The 19,716-nt window shown below is 50.3% G+C and overlaps 1 protein-coding gene across 2 annotated transcripts in view; it reads right to left on the reverse strand.

The window, feature by feature from the left end:
• BZW1 (basic leucine zipper and W2 domains 1) overlaps positions 1 to 15,203 on the reverse strand; it is an 81,364-nt gene extending 66,161 nt beyond the window's left edge. Inside the window, exon 1 of one of the 2 annotated variants that reach the window (XM_075317640.1) lies at positions 15,094 to 15,203. The gene's annotated coding sequence lies outside the window, so the exon portion shown is untranslated. The remainder of the gene's footprint in view (positions 1 to 15,093) is intronic. The other variant, XM_075317639.1, reaches the window with a different exon arrangement.
• Positions 15,204 to 19,716: the final 4,513 nt, after the last annotated feature.

The raw sequence follows: 19,716 nt of genomic DNA on the forward strand, positions 1-19,716 counted from the left end.
CCATGCCAAGATACGTCAGCTGGTACAGGAAAAAGTACACCAATACACACTGTGGCACAAGAGGGGCCAGCACTAAAGTGCTGCTTACCGCCCGCTAAACGCGGGTGTGTGGTCCAGAAATCCCTAGTCTTGGGTCTCCCAGAGCCTGTGTCCGTCCTCCAGCCAGAACTGCATGCAGGAATGGCTGCCGGCGTCCTGTGGAGGGGGGGGCGGGCCCTGGGCGTGCCAGACCAAAAGCGGGAAACCTGTGTCCCACTGTGCCAAGTGAGAGGGCTGGAGCATGTAAATAAGGCTCCAGCCCTCGGCGCTGAGTAAACGTACAGCGTCTCTCCCCTTCCCTGATTGACAGGGAGGGGGCGGGAACGAAGCGGAGCTAGGCCGCAAAAGCCGGGGACTAAATTTATAAGCGCCGCCGCCGTAAAAGCGCGGTCGGCGCTAAGTCCCCGGCGCACTACAAGTCCCAGCCGCGCCGCCGCTCCGAGAGTGGCCGGCGCGGTAGTTCCCATTACATGAAGTCACACAGCTAAGCTGTTGTGACTCAAACCCCAGCGTTACTGTCCCCGGCGCACTAACACACCCAGCAAGTCTGGTGTGTGCGTGCCCGCCTGAACGGGGACACAGAGTACCTGAAAGTTGCAGGGCCTTGTCCCTGAATGGTACACAGCTCCTTATCCATCAGGTTCAACTGGGTCTGTGGATGGAGCCCGGCCTCAGGGCTTGGGGGCCGGTAAGATCCCACTTCCACAGAGCCCCTCAGGGGGATGGGGAAGGAAAGCAGCATGTGGGCTCCAGCCTCCGTACCCGCAATGGGTACCTCAACCTTACGAACCACAAGTGGGGTAAGAAGGGAGCATGCTGGGGGCCGTATATGGGCCCTCTTTTCTTCCATCCGACATAGTCAGCAGCTACTGCTGACTAAACAGTGGAGCTATGCGTGGATGTCTGACCTCCTTCGCACAAAGCAGAAAACTGGTGAGCCAGTGATCCCACTGGGGGTGTATAGCCAGAAGGGGAGGAGCCTTACACTTTTTAGTGTAATTGCTTTGTGTGGCCTCCGGAGGCAGTGTTATACACCCAATCGTCTGGGTCTCCCAATGGAGCGCCGAAGAAAAGTATTTCCAAAGATCCTTTACGATATGCTAATGAGTGCAAAGACTAGTTGCAAGGGCGTTATATCCCCCCCGACTAGTCTGCCCTCTTAGCATGGGCATGCTATTGAATGCTTATCGCCATGGACGCACGTACCTGTCCGTTGTCACCACCTCCGACGCAATGTTTTGGCTCAGTGTGCATGATCAGAAATTCTGACTCTTTTGGTCCTTCTGATTATGCAGCGTCGGAGGCAGTGACAACGGACAGGTACGTATGGCCATTGAATAGCAGGTTAGCACACCCACAGGAGCGTGTTAACATGCTAAGAGGGTGAGGGAAATATCGCCCTTGCGACTAGTCCCTGCACTCTTTAGCATATCATAAAGGATCTCTGGAAATACTTTTTCTAAAGATCTCTATGCCACTAGATACAGGGACGGGTTAGGCAGGGATTAGCAATATGCACTAGGTGTAGTAATAACGGTATTAGCAAATACCTCCAATTCGAAATGTCGTATACTTCTGAGATAGCCATGTCTCTTACCTCATGTGCAGCGACTTAGGTATCAATGGTTACGACCAGGCGTACAGTGAGTTAGTTGCTAGTGGTTGTAACCATTGATCCCACAAGGTCCTGCAATGCAGTGCACATAATGTAAGAGACATGGCTATACCAGGAGAACAATACTACATTTCAAATTGGAGGTATTTGCTAAGGCTAAGTTCACATTTCCGTTGTTTTGCATCAATCACATGCGTTGCTTGACGCATGTGACTGATGTGTTGTACAACGGATGACAAAGAAAAGAATTTCATTGTCGGACTCCGTTGTGTGCGGGGGGCGGCGGAGTTCGGGAGGAGGAGCTGAGGACGTCAGTGCCGCGGTCTGCATGGCTGGGGACAGGCGAGTGTGAGAGTGTGTGTGTACATGCGGAGTGCGGGAGGGGGCAGAGCGCGAGGGGGCGGAGCCGTGGAGCTGAGGACTTCAGTGCCGCGGGGACTGCAGGGCTGGGGACAAGTGTGTGTACACACACATGAGTGCGGGAGGGGGTGGAGCTGAGTGGTGAAGTGTCGGCCTCCTTGCACACTGTATCCAGGGTAAAAATCGGGTATAAGCAAAGCACTTTTTGCTTGGTTACCCGATATTTATCTTGGATACCAGCTTAGCGCGGGCTCCCTGCACCTGTAACCACTGTAAATATCGGGTAACTAAGGAAAAGTGCATTGCTTGGTTACCCGATGTTTATCCTGGTTACGGGGGCAGGGAGCCAGAGAGAGCATGCGCAGCAAAATCCTACAGATCGCACTGCTCAAAAAACGTTACAGGCTGCGTTGCTCCCGCCCGGCGGTCAGTTAAAAAACGACTGACCGCGACGCAGCGGATGCAATGCAGCATCATCAGTCACAATCCGTCACTGAGGGTATGTGCGCACGTTGCTTTTTACCTGCTTTTTTGCTGCTTTTTCTTCTGCGCTGTTTAATGCCAAAATGGATGTGTTCTTCTATTCAAGCAAAGTCTATGGGAATTTGGGTTTCTTGTTCACACTATGTTGTTCAAAATGCTGCCTTTTTGTGGCAGAACTTTGGTCAAAAACTCAGCTTTTCAAAGAAGCAACATGTCAATTGTTTTTGCCATTTGGGTTTTGCACTGCAAAGCTGAGTTTTTGACCAAAGTTCTGCCACAAAAAGGCAGCATTTTGAACAACATAGTGTGAACAAGAAACCCAAATTCCCATAGACTTTGCTTGAATAGAAGAACACATCCATTTTGGCATTAAACAGCGCAGAAGAAAAAGCAGCAAAAAAAGCAGGTAAAAAGCAGGTAAAAAGCAACGTGCGCAGATACCCTAATAGAAGTCTATGGGGAAAAACAGGATTCCTGCAAAATATTTTGCAGGATGCCGTAATTCCTCTAGGCGACGGATTGTGACTGATGCAAAACAACGGAAGTGTGAACTTAGCCTAATACTATTATTACTACTACACCTATTACATATTAGGATAGGATCTTGGAGATGGGAATAGCCCTCAGTATGTCCACACATTAGAATGCAGCAGACCATTTCTGAAGCATGTGCAATACAAGCCTGAAATTCATCAGACATGGGCACAAATTTCTGCAACAAAATGTTCTGTCTGTGCCTAATTACAAAATGAGTGACACAAAAGTGGAAAAAAAAAAAAAAAAAAAAAAAAATCAACCAAACAAAAAAAAGTTACTTTTCTGGAATAAAGAAACCTATTTCTCCATCACTAGTAAATGAAGAGCTACATAATCCTCCATCCAGCAACCTGCTCCAAGAGAAGGCAAGACATTCACACAACTCATCCAGGATAGAAAGCCAAGGCTGAGAGGTTCCTTTTGTGGACAGTGCAGTGGAACTGAGAGTGCAAAAGTCACAGGTGTGGACCCCATCTACGGTAACCACCACCATTTATGCGCTCCGCAACATGACTGATTATCCGAGAACGTGTATGTGGTATATACACTTGTCCATGCTCTACTGGTGAAGTGTTACGAGGTTTGTCAAGATGGACCAGGAGATATAGCGGCCATGCACTGGAGGGTCTGATTGAGGCACTCTGCTGTTGTGAAAGTGTTCTCTTACTTAGCAGTAACTCCCATTAAATATTACAGAAGAGTTCCCCCTACTGGTTTTTCTCAGTGCTACTTCAAGTTACTGACCAGTCTCTTCCAAATGTGCACATAGCCAGTCACCTGGAGTGGTGATGGGAAAATCCAGATCAAATCATCAGATCTTCAAACTATACACACCTGGCAGAAACTTTTTTTTTTTAATTTTTTAAGACAGACTTAACCCTTTCAGACCCAGGGCGTTTTACGGTTTGTTTATTTTGCTCCCCTTCTTCCGAGAGTTGTAACTTTTTTTTATTTTTCTGTCAATCTTGCCATATGAGTGCTTGTTTTTTGCGGGACAAGTTGTACTTTTAAATGAAATCATAGGTTTTACCATATAGTGTACTGGAAAACAGCAAAAAAATTCCAAGTGTGGAAAAACTGCAAAAGAAAAAAAAAAGTGATCACAATAGTTTTTGCGATATTTTATTCTCCATGTTCACTTCATAGGAAAACTGATGTGTGGGTATGATGCCTGAGGTCGGTGCGAGTTTGTAGACACCAAACATGTAGAGGTTTACTTGTATCTAAGGGGTTAAAAGAATATTTCACAACCTTGTCTAATAAAAGTGGCGTACGTTTTGCGCCATTTTCCAAAACCCGTAGCGTAGAAACGTTATTTTTTGAGATCTATGGCTCAGTGACTGCTTATTTTTTGCATCTCGAGCTGATGCTTCTAATGGTACCATTTTTGTGCAGATGCTACATTTTGCGGCAACAAAAAAAAAACGTATTTTTGGCGTTTGGTAAACGATGTAGCGGCAAAAAAATTCCAATCAATTAATTTATTTTACATTTTGATAGATTGGGCATTTCTGAACGCGGCAATACCAAATGTGTATATTTTTTAATCCTTTAATTTTCAATGGGGGTAATTTGAACTTTTAGGCTATGTGCCCACGCTGCGGAAAATGCGCAGATTTTGCAGCGGATTTCTCGCGGAAAAGCCGCGGATTTTCCAGAAATCTGCAGCACAGCTACTCCCCAGCCATTTCTATGGCATTTGGGAAATGCTGTGCCCACGCTGTGGATTTTTCCGCAGCGGAAATCGTGCGGATTTCCGTGCGGAAAAATCTGCAGCATGTCAATTATTGTTGCGGATTTCTCCGCAGGGTCCCATATACTTACCTGCCTCACCGGAGTCACTTTCTCCATCCGGTGTACAGGAGCGCGGTGAATCCAGGTACAGGAAGGAAGAGGTGGGCGGAGCCTGCATGAGCTCCGGTCATGTGACAGCCGGAGCTAGTTCAGGCCCGCCCACCTTCTTCTGCAGACGCTGAGAGTGACCCGGCCGCCGGAAAGCGAGGTGCTGCATGATGGAGGTAAGTATGAACTCCCCCGATCACTGCAGCACTTGTTCTGCATTGAGGATGCAGTGCCGAAGCCATGGTACTGTATCCTCAATGCAGAATGCCCACACCATATCTGCAGGACATTCCGCAGCATGGAAACAGACAGAAGTTGTGGTGCTGTTCCCTGGGAGCTTCTGCGGAATGTCCTGCGGATATATCCGCAGGACACTGTCCCCGTGGGCACATAGTTTATTTTTTTTTCACTTTTTTTATTTTACTAGTCCCCCTAGGGAAGTATATGGATCAGCAATCTGATCACTCTTCCAAATATGCTGCTACTGAGAGAAAGTGACTCCTGTTAGCTACAGGTGTCATCACATTACCCTGTGCTTCCATGGCAACCACCGGAAGTCACGTGATCACACGTGACTTCCGGTGGGGGCGGCGGTAAGTAAAAGTAATGGCCGCAAGCATGTACATCTTGCTGCCAGATTTTGGCAGCGAGATGTAAGGGGTTAAAAGTTGCGGGTGGAAAGCAATTCCACTCGTAACTTGCAGGCACATGTCAGCTGTTGAAATCAGCTGATATGTGCGCGGATCACTGCGGCCTGCCCACGGCAGGGAGCGGGGATTAACCTCACACGATCCATGACGGATATATCCGTCATGGGTAGTGAAGGGGTTAAAGAACTAATCAGCATAATTCACAATGTAAAGAAATGACTAATACAGAATAATTTGATACTTTTCGTGAAGAAATCCACTTTGTTTTTAACTCCTTAATCTCCGGGCGATTTTACGTTTTTCCTCCCCTTCTTCCAAAAGTCGTAACTTATTGTTTCATCAATCTTGCCATATAAGGGCTTTTTTTTGTGGGACGAGTTGTACTTTTAAATGAAACCATACGTTTTACCATATATTGTGCTGGAAAATACAAAAAAAGTCCAATTGCATGATTTTGGGGATATTTTATTCACAGTGTTCACTATATGGTAAAACTGATGTGTTGCTGTGATGCCTCAGGTTGTTACGAGTTCGTAGATACTAAACATGTATAGGTTTACTTTATCTAAAAAGACTAAAAAAAAAAAATCAGTTTTTGCCCCAAAAAAAAAAAAAAAAAAAAAAAAAAAAAAGTGGCGCACTTTGTCATTTTCCACGACCCGTACCGTAGCAGTCTCATTTTTTGGGATATGAGACTCAGTGACTGCTTAGTTTTTGCGTCTCGAGCTGACTTTTTAATGGCACCATTTTTGCGCAGATGCTATATTTTGATAGTCTGTTATTGCATTTTGCGACGACCCAAAAAAATGTCATTGAATTTTTTTTTTTGCCGCTACGCATCAGATTGATTTTACATTTTGATAAAATCGGGCATTTCTGCATGTGGAGATACCAAATGTGTGTATATTTTGTATTTTTTTGTAAACCTACAATTTTCAATGTGGGGGGGGGGGGGATTTGAACTTTTAGGCTTTCATTTTTATTTTAAACACTATTTTACTAGACCCCTAGGGGACTAAGGATCAGCAGTCTGATCGCTCATTCATTTCTGTTGATCAGAGCTACACAGCTCAGATCAGCAGAAATGCTCATCTGTTACAACCAGCTCTTTCCTGGCTGTAACAGGAAGTGAGTCATGATATTGATAGGATTCATCACATGACCCTGTGCTACCATCAGCTCCCTGTGATCACGTTGTGGGGCCTCCGATGGTGGCGGGGAAGTGCTCATTACCCGCTGCGGGCAATTAAATTGTGCTGTCACATATTGACAGTGAGAAGTAAGGAGTTAACAGGCGTGGGTGGATCACAGATCCACCTGCGAGGCACACGTCTGCTGTGCAAATCAGTAGACATGTGCAGGGATCCCTGCAGCAGCCAGAAGTGATCACTCCTTCGTGATTTAGGACGCACCAATACGTCCTCTTGTGAAAAGGGTTAATCAGCAGTCAAAGCTTTCTGCTAATTAGATTTCATGGGGCTGGACAGTGCACTGGGTCTTCTCACTGTCTGATTCCCTGTCCCCTCCACCTGCCTCCTCTGTATGAAATCTCAGCAGTGACCTGTCATTCACATAACGGAGGGAGGTGGAGTCTGGGGAATCACAGACAGGGAGCAGGTAAGCAGGGGTGCAATAACGTCATTTATAGGTTGCCAATCTCCATGATTAGGTACATATACTGTGGCTGTAGAAATTTCGTGGTCACAATTTGTTATTTAACACCCATTAAGGGTAAGTGCTCAGAGCATCTGTCCCAGGATCCTGCTTGAAAAAGCGCTAAACAAAACCCACGGAAATAATGATCATATGGCCTGGATGTGTCCGGCCGACCTGCAGTTCTATGTTCCATATTTTGTAACTTCTTTTAACTGATTCAGGCTTTCGAAAGCAGTGAACAAGAAAAAAAAGAACAGTCCATTCTTCCGGCCGATGTTGGAAACGACCAGAAGAGTTAGCTGTCAATCACTGACTGGACCGCCCACTGGACCACAAGTAGCAGAAAGAAGGGAATTTTGTTACTTACCGTAAATTCCTTTTCTTCTAGCTCTTATTGGGAGACCCAGACGATTGGGGTATAGCTACTGCCTCCGGAGGCCACACAAAGCACTACACTAAAAAGTGCAAGGCCCCTCCCCTTCTGGCTATACCCCCCCGTAGTATCACGGGTTCTCCAGTTTTAGTGCCAAAGCAAGAAGGAGGAAAGCCAATAACTGGTTTAACCAAATTAACTCCGAGTAACATCGGAGAACTGAAAAACCGTTCAACATGAACAACATGTGTACCCGCAAACAACAAAAACATCCCGAAGGACAATAGGGCGGGTGCTGGGTCTCCCAATAAGAGCTAGAAGAAAAGGAATTTACGGTAAGTAACAAAATTCCCTTCTTCTTCAGCGCTCTATTGGGAGACCCAGACGATTGGGACGTCCAAAAGCTGTCCCTGGGTGGGTAAAGAAATACCTCATGTTAGGGCTGCAAAACAGCCCTCCCCTACGGGGGTGTCACTGCCGCCTGCAGGACTCTTCTACCTAAGCTGGCATCCGCCGAAGCATAGGTATGCACCTGATAATGCTTGGTGAAAGTGTGCAGACTGGACCAGGTAGCTGCCTGGCACACTTGTTGAGCCGAAGCCTGGTGTCGAAATGCCCAGGACGCACCCACGGCTCTGGTTGAGTGGGCTTTAAGCCCTGAAGGAACCGGAAGCCCCGCAGAACGGTAGGCCTCTAGAATTGGTTCTTTGAGCCATCGAGCCAGGGTGGCTTTAGAAGCCTGCAACCCCTTGCGCGGACCAGCGACAAGGACAAAAAATGCATCGGAACGGCGCATGGGCGCCGTGCGGGAAATGTAGATTCTGAGTGCTCTCATCAGATCTAACAAACGTAAGTCCTTTTCATACCGGTGAACCGGATGAGGACAAAAGGAAGGCAAGGATATATCCTGATTAAGATGAAATGAGGATACGACCTTAGGGAGAAACTCCGGAATGGGGCGCAGCACTACCTTGTCCTGGTGGAACACCAGGAAGTGAGCCTTGGATGACAGAGCTGCCAGCTCAGACACTCGCCGAAGCGATGTGATCGCAACGAGAAACGCCACCTTCTGTGACAGGCGAGAAAGGAAACTTCCTTCAGAGGCTCGAAAGGCGGCTTCTGGAGAGCAACTAATACCCTGTTGAGATCCCATGGATCTAACGGCCGCTTGTACGGGGGTACGATATGACAGACCCCCTGTAGGAACGTGCGCACCTTAGAAAGACGTGCTAGACGCTTCCGAAAAAACACGGATAGTGCCGAGACTTCCCCCTTAAGGGAGCCGAGCGACAAGCCCTTTTCTAACCCCGATTGCAGGAAGGAAAGAAAAGTAGGTAATGCAAATGGCCAGGGAGACACTCCCTGAGCCGAGCACCAGGTTAAGAAAATCTTCCACGTTCTGTGGTAGATCGTAGCAGAGGTGGACTTCCTAGCCTGTTTCATGGTGGCAACGACCCCTTGGGATAATCCTGAAGACGCTAGGATCCAGGACTCAATGGCCACACAGTCAGGTTCAGGGCCGCAGAATTCCGATGGAAAAACGGCCCTTGGGACAGTAAGTCTGGCCGGCCTGGTAGTGACCACGGTCGGCCGACCGTGAGATGCCACAGATCCGGGTACCACGATCTCCTCGGCCAGTCTGGGGCGACGAGTATGACGCGGCTGCAATCGGATCTGATTTTTTGCGCAGTACTCTGGGCAAGAGTGCCAGAGGTGGAAACACATATGTGAGCCGGAACTGCGACCAATCTTGCACTAAGGCGTCTGCCGCCAGAGCTCTGTGATCGCGCGATCGTGCCATAAATGCCGGGACCTTGTTGTTGTGCCGAGACGCCATTAGGTCGACGTCCGGCACCCCCCAGCGGCGACAGATTTCCTGAAACACGTCCGGGTGAAGGGACCATTCCCCTGCATCCATACCCTGGCGACTGAGGAAGCCTGCTTCCCAGTTTTCTACGCCCAGGATGTGAACTGCGGATATGGTGGATGCTGTGTCCTCCACCCACATGAGGATTCGCCGGACTTCCTGGAAGGCTTGCCGACTGCGCGTCCCTCCTTGGTGGTTGATGTATGCCACCGCTGTGGAGTTGTCCGACTGGATTCGGAACTGCCCTCTGTCTAGCCACTGCTGGAAAGCTAGTAGGGTAAGATACCCTGCCCCGATTTCCAGAACATTGATCTGAAGGGTGGACTCCCGCTGAGTCCACGTCCCCTGAGCCCTGTGGCGGAGACAAACTGCTCCCCACCCTGACAGACTCGTATCTGTCGTGACCACTGCCCAGGATGGGGGTAGGAAGGATCTTCACTGTGACAATGAGGTGGGAATAAGCCACCATTGCAGAGAGTCCTTGGCCGTCTGGGAAAGGGAGACTTTCCTGTCCAGGGAGGTTGACTGCCCGTCCCATTGGCGGAGAATGTCCCCTTGCAGTTGGCGCAGATGAAACTGCGCAAAGGGAACTGCCTCCATGGCTGCCACCATCTTCCCTAGGAAGTGCATGAGACGCCTTAAGGGGTGCGACTGGCCTTGAAGGAGAGACTGCACCTCTGTTTGCAGTGAACGCTGCTTGTTCAGCGGAAGCTTCACTATCGCTGATAGAGTGTGAAACTCCATGCCGAGATACGTTAGTGATTGAGTCGGTGACAGATTTGACCTTGCCAAATTGATGATCCACCCGAAAGTCTGGAGAGTCTCCAGTGTAACATTCAGGCTGCGTTGTCATGCCTCGAGGGAGGGTGCTTTGACGAGTAGATCGTCCAAGTAAGGGATCACCGGGTGTCCCTGAGAGTGCAAGACTGCTACCACTGCTGCCATGACCTTGGTGAACACCCGTGGGGCTGTCGCCAGACCGAATGGCAGAGCTACGAACTGAAGATGGTCGTCTCCTATCACAAAACGTAGAAAACGTTGGTGCTCCGTAGCAATTGGCACGTGGAGATAGGCATCTTTGATGTCTGTTGAGGCAAGGAAGTCTCCTCGAGACATTGAGGTAATGACGGATCGGAGGGATTCCATCCGGAACCGCCTGGCGTTCGCATGCTTGTTGAGCAGTTTTAGGTCCAGAACAGGACGGAAGGAGCCGTCCTTTTTTGGAGCCACAAAGAGATTGGAGTACAAACCCTCGCCCTCGTTCCTGAGGGGGGACAGGGATCACCACTCCATCTGCTCTTAGAGCGTCCACCGCCTGCAGCAGGGCATCTGCTCGGTGGGGAGGTGGGGCCGTTCTGAAGAATGGAGTCGGAGGACGAGAACAGAACACTGTCCTGTGCACGTGAGCACAATGTCCGTCACCCACCGGTCTGTGACCTGTGGCAGCTAAATGTCGCCAAAGGCGGGGGAGTCTGCCATCAACCGCGGATGCGGAGAGAGAGAGAGAGAGAGAGCTGAGAGTCATGCGGAGACCGCCTTGGTAGCGGTTCCTCCGGCTGCCTTCCTTGGGCGTGATTGAGCCCGGCCGGAATCTGAGCCCGTCTGAGGTTTTGTAGCCCTTTTGCACGAGGACAATTGGGACCTGCCCAAGCATGGGAAGGACCGAAACCTCGACTGTACTTTTAGGACAGCATGAATAGGGTAAGTCGCAGTGCAGACATTGCGGGATTACGGACGCCTCTGCGGTACAGATGTACATGTGCTCAAGGCCAGCTGCGCAAGAACAGCTGAAAAAGTTAGGTTGCCTATACGGCTGTGAATGCCGGAGCAACCGACACGCCGATAGCGTCCTAGACAGATTTCAACTAGAGTCCATCTGTCTGTGAATGGCATCTTTAAGTGAAGCCCCATCTCCAGTGCAACTATGGCTCTAGACGCAAGCCTGGAGATTGGAAAATCCACCTTTGTACCCTGGGTCCAGCGCTTGACCACGTCAGGGGAAAAGGGATAACGTGTATCTTAAATACGTTTGGAGAAGACGCTTATCTGGTAAGCGTGGTGTTTCTGGACTGCTTCTCTGAAGTCAGCGTGGCCAGAAAAATACTCAATATCCGTTTGAGATACTTAAAAGGGACTTCTCCTGCTGTGAAGCTGACTCCTCCACTGGGGGAGCTGAGGGAGAAAGATCCAACCTTCCATTGATGGACGCTATAGGATCATTCCGTATGGCGTTACCATCCGGTGTATCCGGATTGATAGCGATGTCAGGATCAAAGTCCTGGAGAGCTGCCTTATCATACAGAGAGTCCTCCTGGGACCCCCCCGTTCCAAATGAGGTTGGTCAGGAAGATTGCCCATGGCCTGTCTGAACTGCAAGTCTCTATCTTATGACAATATATCTGTCGAAACTGCAACTCCGTCCCTGTCCTTGGACAGGGATGACAGGTGGTTTCTTTGGCCACGACTAGTAGAGACCCCGGCAGACGAAGTGCTAGAGACCCCGGCAGATGAAGTGCTACAGGGGAGCATGCACACAATGGGACGGTGCCATGAACAGCATCCCATGTAGTAAAAACAGCACTGAAAATCTGTGTTGCTTTTTTGCCGCTGCCGACTAGCCATCTAGAAGTATATAGCCAAGATTGGTGACCGTACAATGCAATGTATAGCATACAAGCATAAAGTACAAATGAACACTGCAGCACAAGCAATACAAGCAGCATAGAAGCCTGTGCCCTGGCACCTCTGCTCTTCTGCTGCTGTAGACTAGTCATCTAGGGAAATATAGCCCAGAAGAGTGACCATACAGTGCAATGTATAGCATACAAGCACAAGTACAAATGCACACTGCAGCCCATGCAATACAAGCAGCATAGAAAAAAACCTGTGCCCCAGCATCCTTGGTTTTCTGCTGCTGTAGTCTAGCCATTCCAGGAGAATATAGCTAAGACTAGCGACTGTACAGTGCAATGTACATAAACACAAATGAACACTTCAGTACGTGCAATACAAGCAGCCTAGAAAGCCTGTGCCTTAGCACACCTGCTTTCCTGCTGCTGATGTGTCGCTCTCCAAGCGGGCATATAGCGACCTATGCAGTTAAAATACACATGTACACACTGCAGTATATATTGGGGTCAGCACTATGTGTGCCGCTTACCGCCCGCCTATAAGCGGGTGTATGGTCGCCACCGTCCTGCCTGGTTGCCGAAAGTCCGAGCTCGGACTGCAGTAATGGCTGCCGGCGTCTTCCCCAGCTCGTGTGAGGAGGGGCGGGCCGTGGGCGTGCCCCAAGTCAGAGCGGGAATCCGGCGTCCGACAGTGTGCAGTGAGAGGGCTGGAGCATGTAAAAAGGCTCCAGCCCTCGGCACTGCTGAGTGCTCAGCGTCTGTCCCCTTCCCTGAGTGACAGGGAGGGGGCGGGAACGAAGCGGCACTAGGCCGCAGAAGCCGGGGACTGGATTTATAAGCGCCGCCGCCGTAAAAGCGCGGTCGGCGCCCAGTCCCCGGCGAACTACAAGTCCCAGCCGCGCCGCCGCTCCCGGAGCGTCCGGCGCGGTAGTTCCCAATACACAAAGTCACTCAGCAAAGCTGCAGTGACTGTAACCCTTTACTGTCCCCGGCGCACTAGCACACCCAGCAAGTCTGGAGTGTGCTGTGTCTGTGTGTCCGGGGACACAGAGTACCTGTAATGGTGCAGGGCCATGTCCCTGAACGGTACTCCAGCTCCGTATCCAGCAGGTTCAAATGGGTCTGTGGATGGAGCCCGGCGTCAGAGCTTTGAGGCCGGCAGGATCCCACTTCCTCAGAGCCCCTCAGGGGGATGTGGAAGGAAAGCAGCATGTGGGCTCCAGCCTCCGTACCAGCAATAGGTACCTCAACCTTACAACACCATCAACGGGTGAGAAGGGAGCATGCTGGGGGCCCTATATGGGCCCTCTTTTCTTCCATCCGAAATAGTCAGCAGCTACTGCTGACTAAAATCTGTGGAGCTATGCATGGATGTCTGACCTCCTTCGCACAAAGCTTGAAAACTGGAGAACCCGTGATACTACGGGGGGGTATAGCCAGAAGGGGAGGGGCCTTGCACTTTTTAGTGTAGTGCTTTGTGTGGCCTCCGGAGGCAGTAGCTATACCCCAATCGTCTGGGTCTCCCAATAGAGCGCTGAAGAAAAGAAGGTCATAATGAGGAAAGCACAGGTTATACTGAATTTCTTCTACTACTATATCTGTATACTCTAACATGGGGCCAGCAGATTAGTCTCCATGTTCATGGTGACAGGTTCTCTTTAAATGTGCAAACATAATGTTCTTTTTCTTGTCAGCATAACAAAGACTAATAGGCAACAGTGGCGGAAACTGTATGAGTCTATAACAGAAAAGCAAGATAGGAAGTGGCGCTATATGGGATTATTCACCCTAAACCAGCTGGAGGCCTTCCTTATAAACACATCTGGAGGTCTTCATGACAAAACTGTAGACCCTGACATGATGTACACAGGGAGTCAGCGTGGTCCGACAGTCCCCAGACACAGCTGCACTGGCTATTAGAGATGTCAGCCACTGCCCAAATAAAGGCCTATTTCCCCCCATACACACTCCCAGCTACCTTCACTGTTTTATCTCACCCGGCAGGTGGTGGAGCATGGAGAAGAGATCCATGGAGAAAGATGGTCTGTTCTGCACATGCTCAGAAGCTGTGACGTGGTGGTCGGACACCGCCGCCTACTCAGGCCAGGAGGTCAGGCTTGTGACATCATTGCTGAATCCAAAACATGGAGAAAAAAGGAGCCACATCACAGGAAGCACCGGGCATTCAGCCAGATGGGCACTGGAGGGCATTTACGGACAATGGAAATAACTGTGGTGGGGGCCAACTGCCGAGACCCCCAAACATTGCCAGAAAGACTCATATCCCAGGAGTGGAGTGGCAGTGTGCATGGCGGCCCACCACTGCATGCACTCTATGGGACTGATGGTAATAGGCGAGCGATGCGCTCAGCCTCCTCAGAAAGCCCCATAAGGAGTGATAGCAGCAGTGATGAGCAGGGATAAAGGTGATAAGGCGGAGGGGTGCGGGCTGACACCCACCACCCAAACAATCCAATGATAAAAGGGGATCACAATAAGGGGGACTCTAGATGGAACTGCCGGGCGATTCATGCTCCCTATAATTACAGTATGGGCGTCTCCTATATTTCAGAGGAAATAAATAGAAATGACAGTATGGCTCCGCCCCTGGCAGGTTTCTCCCCGCCCCATTCCAGGTGATTGACAGGTGTCTCCCCATGTAGGAACGTGTCAATAACTCTAGACACAGGTGCTCTGTAAGAAAGTGCATGTGGGGCTGTTACAGCAGCGGCCGGGAGCGGTGGAGAATCCCTGTAAGCGGCAGTGGTCACCGGTCAGGGAGTTGTGCGGCCATTTCTCAGCAGCGCTGCCTGTATCCTGCCGACAGTAATGCACAGCGCAGTGACGGGCCGGCCGCGGACATCAGTGCACGCCTCCGGAGACCTCAGCAGTACGAGCCCTGACCTGCGGACACAGCAGAGGACAGGCCTGGGCCAGGAGCCGCCCGACCACGCCACAAACAGGGAAACAAAATACATGAACCCAGGCTGGAGAGGCCACAGGACCGCGCTCCCCCGCTACAGGGATACCACAGGACTCACCGAATGTAAGACAGGCAGGAAACGGGGCGGGTGGTTACGGGAAACAAACAACCAAGGCCTCTTCCGAAAGATTCCCCTGTGCTGCTCGACGACCAGGAGAAAGAGAGGCCGGAACGCGTCAAGGTTACGTCACTGAGGGCGGGACAAGAGGAGGGGTTATACCACTGTGCTGCCACAGGAGGGACGGATAATGCTTTCTCTTATTTTTACTCCAAAACGACATCTTCTGTGTGTGGGTGAAGCACAGACTCGTGCAGTACGTAGAGGTGCTGATCAGTACGGCCATGCCGCATTACAGACTGGGTTTAAAGTGGATTTGATATGTTGCTGAGCAGCAGTTCCCCTATGTGATGGGGACATAGAGTCGCCCGTAGGTGATTGGTCAGGAGGGTGTAGGGGCGGCCTGAGCAGGGCGGTGAGAGCACCGGAGGCGGAAGGAGGCCGCGGTCCAGTGGACTGTGGGGGAGGCCGCATTGTCGCCTCCATTTTGAGCCATTGTTCTTATATGTCAGTGTCTGGGCCCTCAGAGCAGCCGAGGCCGGAGGCTGCTGCGCGTGCGGGGTCCCTGCTGCCGCGGCTCCTCATACTGACACTCAGGCTCCTTCACGGGACATGCTAAAAAGAATGGAGAAAAGGAACAAATAAAAAGAATGAACATAATAACTTCTTATCACAAATTATACAGATGAATAATAGGTTTCTTAGTCATGGAATGAACATGGAATATATGTAGATAGGGCTACTTTCACACTTGTGTTGAACGGCATCCGTTGCAATGCATTGTGTGACGCATGTGACGGATGCCTTGCAAATAGTGGGATAATAAAGGCAACGGATTCCTGGGAAATAACGCGTTGCGTTAAGTTTTCTAGCCGCGCAAGAGAGAGAGAGTCCCCATTATCACCGCACATGGAGACATTACCGCCCCCATCATCATCACCACACACACCCCGGCACTACCACACTCATCATCATCACACACGCAGGCACTACCGAACTCATCATCATCATCACACACACCCCGGCACTACCACACTCATCATCATCACACACACGCAGGCACTACCACAATCATCATCATCACACACGCAGGCACTACCGAACTCATCATCATCATCACACACACCCCGGCACTACCACACTCATCATCATCACACACACGCAGGCACTACCGAACTCATCATCATCATCACACACACCCCGGCACTACCACACTCATCATCACCACACATCCCGGCACTACCACACTCATCATCATCACCGCACATGCAGGCACTACCGTACTCATCATCATCACACACAACCCGGCACTACCGCACTCATCATCATCACCACACACGCAGCCACTACCACCCCCACAATCATCACACACACCCCGGCACTACCGCACTCATCATCATCACACACACCCCGGCACTACCGGACTCATCATCATCATCATCATCATCACACACATCCCGGCACTTCCGCACTCATCATCATCACCGCACACGCAGGCACTACCGCCCCCATCATCATCACCACACATCCCGGCACTACCGCCCCCATCATCATCACCACACATCCCGGCACTACCGCACTCATCATCATCACCACACATCCCGGCACTACCGCCCCCATCATCATCACCACACATCCCGGCACTACCACACTCATCATCATCACCACACATCCCGGCACTACCGCCCCCATCATCATCACAACACATCCCGGCACTACCGCACTCATCATCATCACCGCACACGCAGGCACTACCGCCCCCACAATCATCACACACACCCCGGCACTACCGCACTCATCATCATCACACACACCCCGGCACTACCGCACTCATCATCATCACACACACCCCGGCACTACCGCACTCATCATCATCACCCCACACGCAGGCACTACCGGACTCATCATCATCATCACACACATCCCGGCACTACCGCACTCATCATCATCACCGCACACGCAGGCACTACCGTACTCATCATCATCACACACAACCCGGCACTACCGCACTCATCATCATCACCGCACACGCAGGCACTACCGTACTCATCATCATCACACACAACCCGGCACTACCCCACTCATCATCATCACCGCACACGCAGGCACTACCGTACTCATCATCATCACACACAACCCGGCACTACCGCACTCATCATCATCACCACACACGCAGCCACTACCACCCCCACAATCATCACACACACCCCGGCACTACCGCACTCATCATCATCACACACACCCCGGCACTACCGCACTCATCATCATCACCCCACACGCAGGCACTACCGCACTCATCATCATCACCCCACACGCAGGCACTACCGGACTCATCATCATCATCACACACATCCCGGCACTTCCGCACTCATCATCATCACCGCACACGCAGGCACTACCGCCCCATCATCATCACCACACATCCCGGCACTACCGCACTCATCATCATCACCGCACACGCAGGCCCTACCGTACTCATCATCATCACACACAACCCGGCACTACCGCACTCATCATAATCACCACACACGCAGCCACTACCACCCCCATCATCATCACACATACCCCGGCACTACCACCCCCACAATCATCACACACAATCCGGCACTACCGCACTCATCATCACGGCACACATCCCGGCACTACCGCACTCATCATCATCACCGCACACGCAGGCACTACCGCCCCCATCATCACCGCACACGCAGGCACTACCATACTCATCATCATCACACACAACCCTGCACTACCGCCCCCATCATCATCACCGCACACGCAGGAACTACCGCCCCCATCATCATCGCACACACCCCGGCACTACCGAACTCATCATCATCACACACATCCCGGCACTACCACCCCCACCATCATCACACACATCCCAGCACTACCGCACTCATCATCATCACACACACCCCGGCACTACCGCACTCATCATCATCACCCCACACGCAGGCACTACCGCACTCATCATCATCACCCCACACGCAGGCACTACCGGACTCATCATCATCATCACACACATCCCGGCACTTCCGCACTCATCATCATCACCGCACACGCAGGCACTACCGCCCCATCATCATCACCACACATCCCGGCACTACCGCACTCATCATCATCACCGCACACGCAGGCCCTACCGTACTCATCATCATCACACACAACCCGGCACTACCGCACTCATCATCATCACACATACCCCGGCACTACCACCCCCACAATCATCACACACAATCCGGCACTACCGCACTCATCATCACCGCACACATCCCGGCACTACCGCACTCATCATCATCACCGCACACGCAGGCACTACCGCCCCCATCATCACCGCACACGCAGGCACTACCATACTCATCATCATCACACACAACCCGGCACTACCGCCCCCATCATCATCACCGCACACGCAGGAACTACCGCCCCCATCATCATCGCACACACCCCGGCACTACCGAACTCATCATCATCACACACATCCCGGCACTACAACCCCCACCATCATCACACACATCCCAGCACTACCGCACTCATCATCACCGCACACACTGGCACTACCGCACTCATCATCACTGCACACACCGGCACTACTGCACCCATCATCACAGCACACGCAGGCACTACCGCACTCATCATCACTGCACACACCGGCATTACCTCACTGAAAAGTGGTGAAAGAGGGTGTTTTTTTTGTCTTTTATTCCAAATAAAGTATTTTTTCGGGTGTATGTGTTTATTTACTTTCAAAATAGTACCAATTGCACTGGACAAATGTTAGCGCTTAACCACAAAACCAAGAGATCTGCAGCTAGGTTTATAGGCAAAAAAAAAATATTGTCAAAAAATATTGGAGCCTCTCAAGGGAGGATAAAATAATAGGGGCCTCATTACCTGTAAACCCCAAATTTGTGTACAAAAAGGCCAATAATATCGGTAATTTGGTGGCACCAACTATACAGAGAACCACATTGCCCAGTAAAGAAGGGATATTTGGTTTAAAAGGCTACTTTCCATGCAAAAATTGTACTGTTTGCAAAAACACAAAAAATAGTGCACGAAAAAATTTCTGGCAGGGACAGGAGGAAATAATTATTAAAGACTTAATTACCTGTCGAACAAAGGGAGTCATGTATTGTATCCAATGCCCCTGTCAAAAAAGATATGTCGGCCGGACTATAAGACCCCTATGGAAGAGGGTGGGCGAACATATCAGAAGTATTAATAGTAAATGCAATAAACATCCACTATCCAAGCACTATTCAATAAAACATGGAGGATCCTTTAAAGGATCCCTAGTTTGGGGTATACAAAAAGTGACAAGAGATTGGAGGGGTGGTGACTTTATTAGGAAAATGTCACGGATAGAAAGTAAATGGATTTTTGAACTAAATACATTAAAGCCGAATGGGCTCAATAATGATATTGACCTGTTTGCTTTTAACTAAATAATGGATCTTAATATATGTTTTTAGTGGAAGGAAAGAAAGGGAAGGGAAGAAGGGAAAGAAAAAGGAAAGAAAAAGAAAAAAAAGGAAAGGAAGGGGGGAAAGGGAAAGGAAAGGGAAAAAAGAGAAAAAAAAAAAAGAAGAAGAGGAAAGGGAAAGGAATAGAAAAGTTTTT

Source organism: Anomaloglossus baeobatrachus, chromosome 7 (assembly GCF_048569485.1).
Source record: "Anomaloglossus baeobatrachus isolate aAnoBae1 chromosome 7, aAnoBae1.hap1, whole genome shotgun sequence".
Classification (NCBI taxonomy): Eukaryota; Metazoa; Chordata; class Amphibia; order Anura; family Aromobatidae; genus Anomaloglossus; species Anomaloglossus baeobatrachus.